The 6000-nt window shown below is 36.4% G+C and overlaps 1 protein-coding gene across 2 annotated transcripts in view; it reads left to right on the top strand.

The window, feature by feature from the left end:
• The first annotated feature begins 991 nt into the window (after positions 1-991).
• Positions 992-6000, top strand: part of LOC127182606 (5-hydroxytryptamine receptor 1E) — a 35518-nt gene continuing 30509 nt past the window's right edge. The window contains exon 1 of one of the 2 annotated variants that reach the window (XM_051137968.1): positions 992-1220. The gene's annotated coding sequence lies outside the window, so the exon portion shown is untranslated. Of the gene's footprint in view, positions 1221-1757; positions 1816-6000 lie in introns of those variants that run through there. The other variant, XM_051137970.1, reaches the window with a different exon arrangement.

Raw genomic sequence — 6000 nt, 5'->3', positions numbered from 1 at the left:
TCTGTGCTTAATTGATCTAATATTTGATGTTTTTAAAAATGTTGTAGATTTAAATAGCTAAAATTATTTAATGTATTTTGAGACAAATGTCTTCTTAATGATTTTCAGTTTTGTTTAAGATAATTAAAACAGCAGTTTTTAAATAATGAAAGAATATGTAAAAGTATGGTATTTGGGGTAAAAAGCGCCCCTGCTGTTGGGGCTAAAAGGCACAATAACATGATGATTAACAGAAGGCTGACTTTTTCATTTGTTGACATGACATTGTTAGATTCAGATGGTAAATATCATATATCATGTTGGGTGTCCATCTTAAAGATAACCAACATGTTTAGAATGAAACCATCATATTTAAAAACATGCTATTAATCATATCATATAATAAAATATTATTTGTTGTTACTACTGTAAATATATATTAAATTATTATGGGATCTCCTTCAATGCTTTCAGAATCCTTACATTTTAAAATGATTATGTTTCTGTATTTTAAAATATATTTTTTTATATTAACAGATTAATGACAGCATATTTATTGAAAAAAAAATCAAAATTAGCAGAAAGTAGCACAAACTTTGCTAAAGTGATTGTTTTGAACAAGTATTATTTTATACATCACTAAAAAAAAAAAAAAAAAACTTTATGATTTATTAATCTGTTGCTCCATCAATGTTCAGTACAAACGTATGTATTTTTCTGCAATCATACACTTTGGGCACAGTGAAAAGCACATCTTTTTTTTTTCTTAGGGGATGCCTTTATCCCCGTTGTACCCTGTGTGTATTCAGATGTTGTCGTTTTTTTAATATATCATGCTAATAAACGGGCTATATAGGCAGCCTTTAGCATACAACGTGTCGTTGACCAGCAGATGATGAAGCGTGTTATCGGTATCATGACGTGTTATCCCGTCACCATGGTTCCAGCCTCGGCAGCTGATGAGAGGAGCCCTCTGCTGTTCTCAGGCTTCACATCACACACAGAGCTCGGACACAGCGTGATGATGATGATGATGATGATGATGGGGCTGTCAGAGGGATCTGCCCAGGTGTGTGTAGGAGACGCATAGATGCACACCTGATGAAACAGCTCAGCAGGTCCACTAACACACCGACCTGAGCCGCCGGATACCCCAGCAGAAGCGTCAAACGTCGACTCTTTTCCACTGAAGATGGATATTTCATTCACCTTGCAGAAGTACACGGACGCTTGAGATGCAGGTGAGTCAAAGTTCTTCCCCTCAATAAAGCGTTTCATGTTTGTTATTTTATATTAGCTGTAGATAGCGTTGGAAAAACTTAATGAGAAATGAGCTACAGTCTGACTTTTCACAATGATTCTTGACAGAAAAATTTAAAAAAAACAAAACAAAAAAAAAACACTTTTATCAAGCATGTGTCCCGTTTAGTGTAATTACGCGACGGGAGAGATTCTAACGGACTCATTTGTATAGAGTTATTGACTACACAGAGTAAATAACTCATCATGAAAGCGGCTGATTTCGGCACTTGTTAGATTCCGCTTTCATCTGAATGAAGCTGTACGCGGGGGCGGAATCGCGTTGAAGTTGAAGTAAGTTTGTCGTGTTTTTTTTTTTTTTTTTTTTTTTTTTTGCTGTTGTCATGACACTTCCGATTCTAGAACAAGCTTTCGTGTTAAAAGTGTTAAAAGATGCTAAAATAGATGAAGGAAAAAGACCAATCGCAATTCAGTATGCCAGTATTACACGACGCTAATCTAAGTCAAGGTGAAAAGGACTTTTAAAGGGATCTAGGATCATCTTCACCTCACAGGTGTCCCCAAATGGAACAATAGGTACATTTCATACAGACGTGAGTGTTTGTACCTGAATTACTGTTTGGTATGAACAATTGGTGGCTTCCTCATAAATATTAGCTGCAGCTGGCTGTAATATTCAGGTGCAATGTCTGCTGAAGTCCCAGTTCTGATTAGGCAAAGACTAATATCCAACAATTGCCAGTTTAGATTAAATGTTAGGTAGGTTATTTTATAATTCTCATTCTCCAAAGAGATGTTGATCACGCCACCTTAGGTTTCATATTGGTTTTAAATGTTTTACAGCTAATATTGTCAACAACTTATCCTTATAGAATTTACCCTGCTAAACAATATTTTACAAAAATATTAAGGATGCAAATACTGTAATGTAGTAAACATATTGAAACTGTTTGGTGCTGAGTTCATTTGTTGAGGTAGTGTGCTTTTCTTAGAGAAAAGGGTATGAGATTTTATTGTATTTTTCCCATGGCATCATCAGAGAGTTAGTGCTGTCATGACATTACGTTCCTGCAAATATTCATGATGTTTACAACGTTTAATGATGTTTACAACATTTCAGATTGTGTGCTTGTGGGATTCCTGCACCTTCTCCACACAGTCACAGTGAGACCATACAGATAGCAGGACTGAAGCTGTTATTTCTGAACAGCAGAAGCACTAGTGATAAGACACAAATGTGGTAAAAAGTGTGTAAAAGATTGTGCTGTCTGAAGATCCTGTCTGAGAATTCCAGTTCAGATTTGCAGTGAAACCCCTGATCTTTTCAGTCTGATCTGCACAGTTTGAGCAGCACATCGCAGCTCTGATTGATGTATTCATGTGTTACAATACCATGCAGCTTTATGAGGATGGAGATATTTAAAGATTGAGCTCAGGCAGGTCTGAGCACAGTAATCAGATGGATGATCTATAAAACAGTTGATATGTAGTGTGTGCATTAATTGGTTTGGGCTGAATTCGTTATTACAGACATTTCTTGAGAGGAAGCCGTAGGTGTACACCTAGCATCATGGTCTGCCATGAAAATGTACTCACCCTCAGGCCATCCAAGATTAGGATGAGTTTGTTTCTTCATCAGGTTTGTAGAAATGTATCATTCGATCACTGTCTTACCAATGGATCCTCTGCAGTGAATGGGTGCTGTCAGAATGAGAGTCCAAACAGCTGATAAAATAATCCACAAGTAATCCACACCTCTCCAGTCCATCAGTTAAAATCTTGAGAAGACAAAAAACAAACAAACAAACAAAATCTCTCAATAAGATCTGAGTCCTATTGTCTCTCACATCAAAATCCAGCCACAGTTTAGAGCTGTTTTGGCTGGTAAAAGTGCTTGATCTGTACAAATTTCTATCCCGATTCATGGATTATTAATCTTTTCAATAGACATTAATTAATGGACTGGTATATAGATTTATTTTTCTCTAGGTCAAGTCTGCAAAATGCTAGTGATGCTGCACTGAACCAAACGCTACTAGCAACAGAGCATTTGAGGAATAGCAATATGATGCTGTAATGATTGATGTCATGCATTGAGCTATTAAGTTTTCATTTTGTTTTCATTTTCTGATCTCCAGCACTGCATATAAGGATCTTTCAGTCAATATTTTGAAATAAACATTAGTGCATATAAAACACCACTTTAATAAACTGGATAAATATATAAAGCTACGTGAGCAAAACAAGCTGTCATCTCATATTGATTCAGTAAAATCACAGATTTTTTCTGAATAATAACTGTGCTGCAATGAAATGCTTCCAGATTTTTGATTGTATCACATGTCCATATCACTTCACCATGTCCTTATGTTGAGAGAAGTTGAAGGAGCCCAACAGCAGTTGTGATTCCTCAGACATTCTGCTCAGAGTTTGTTTATAAGTAACTTTTGGACCAATGAGAATTCACAGTGTGCGAGGCACAACGCTGCAGAAATAATAATGAAGCAATCGACAAAATGTCCTGTTGCTCGTCACTTCATCTGGTCGTGTCTGTTCAGGATACAGCGTTGTTCTGCTGATTCTCAGACTGTGAGTATCTCTGATGCAGCATTTCATTCACACACAATCAAAGACTAAATCCTCAGCTCACTTCAATAATGCAAATCTCGTTTTAGCTGTAGTCCAGAGATTCAGGTTTGTTTACCAGTGAAATTTGTGAAGTTCGTCCACCCACATGCTGTTTTCTTGCCCTGCGGTCAGTCTGTGTCCAGATCCTGAGCTGTAGTTCTGCCTGATTGCAGAGCATCTTTTCAATCAAGAAAATCAATACAGTCATACTTTGACCTCTTACTGTACTCTCAAACACACACAGAGCCAGAGAGAGAAAGAAACACAGACATCACAATAACAAATCATCTGTACACCCTGAACAGGGCCACAGGGAGCTCAGTGAAACCTCTGAGCCATACATTAATGGATGACCTGCTCAAAATTCATCTAGTGTGGCTTTCATATTTCTACATGTTGCAAACATAATGGATGGAATCTGCAAAGTGCACGAAGGAAATCTTACATCTAAAGCGTTTGTTACACACAGCTAGATGGAGCGCTGCAGAACTGGAGTGAGTTTCCCAAAAGCATCGTTTGCCAACTATGGTCGCAAGTTCTGTCATTACTGTCATTCTGTCATGTTAGTATGAAAGAGTTGTGAGTAGTTGATTGGTTTCTCAAAGGATGTATCATGCAACAGTAGTTAATCAGTGAGTTAAACACACCCTTGAACAGAAGCATGTTTGCTGGTGCATTGAGGGGCACTGATGCATGATGTTTTCTTGCACACGTCCGTGGATAAAAATATTGGCACCCTTGCATTTTTTTCTTTTCCATATAACCCACAGTTTTTCCTGTTTTTCAATATGTTTTTGATTTAGACACATTTTTAATCTCTTCTGCTCACCAAGGCTGCATTTATTTGACCAAAATAATGTAAAAAAAATAATACTGAAATATCGTTACAATTTAAAACAGCTGTTTTCTATGTGAATATCTGTTGAAATGTAATTTATTTTTGTGATCAAAGATAAATGAAGCATCATTACTCCAGTCTTCAGTGTCACATGATCCTTCAGAAATCATTCTAATATGCTGATTTGCTGCTCAAGAAACATTTCTGATTATTAGCAATGTTGAAAACAGTTGTGCTGAACAATATTGTTGTGGAAACCGTTATAAACAACTATTCAAAAGTTTGGGGTAAGTAAAGATTTTTTTAAAATGTTAAAAATGTAAAAAAAAAAAAAAAATTAACTTTACTTTTATTCAGCAAGGACCCATTAATAATCAAAAGTGACAGTAAAGACATTTATAATGATACAAAAGATCTCTATTTCAAACAGATGTTGTTCTATTCTATTGAACTTTTTATTCACCAAAAATGATAAGAATAATTTCTGAAGGATCATGTGATATTGAAATCTGGAAAAATTCAGCTTTGATCACAGAAATGAATTACATTTTACAATAGTTTCACATAGAAAACAGTCATTTGAAATAGTAATAGCATTTTTGATCAAATAAATGCAGCAATGGTGAGCAGAAGAGTCTTCTTTCAAAAATATGAAAACATCTTAATTATTTTAACCTTTCATGTATTTACAGTATATATCCTTAAAGGGGTCGTCAGATGCCCATTTTCCAGTTGATATGATTCTTTATGGTCTTAATGAAAAGTCTATAACATGCTTTGGTTATAATCTGTCAATGGTAGTGTAAAAAACACCCTTTTTACCTTGCCAAAATCAGCTCTGCAGAAATCAGTCCATTCTGTTGCATATTCCCTTAAATGAGCTCTGCTCGTGCCGCCCCTCTCTACTGTGGAGTGACGAGATGGTCTGTTTACTTTAGCCGCATTTAGCCACAAAACTTGCTAACTAGCACATTATTAACGAAGGCGATTTGCAAAGATGCACAAAAAACCCTTATACTCACGTCTGCTGTAGGTGAAGCTCACGAATCACGAATGATTCGCGTGAATGTAGACTAGTATGTAGATCAGGGGCGAGGAAACAAATGTAACATGAATCCTCTGCGTCTTCAGCGACTCAGATGTCAGGAGTAAATGATGACTGTTATATTCAATATTACATCCAACAACAGAACACCTCAATCACTCAATCGGAGACATTCTTGTCTTCCCCCGCTCCAGAGTCTGTTCTCAGCTCAATCAGCTCATCAGGGTGGGTCTAAGGTAAGACGCCAGTG

This window comes from Labeo rohita, chromosome 20, assembly GCF_022985175.1.
Source record: "Labeo rohita strain BAU-BD-2019 chromosome 20, IGBB_LRoh.1.0, whole genome shotgun sequence".
Lineage (NCBI taxonomy): Eukaryota > Metazoa > Chordata > Actinopteri > Cypriniformes > Cyprinidae > Labeo > Labeo rohita.
Note: the sequence above shows the minus strand (reverse complement) of the source record. Positions and strands in the feature narration are given on the sequence as shown.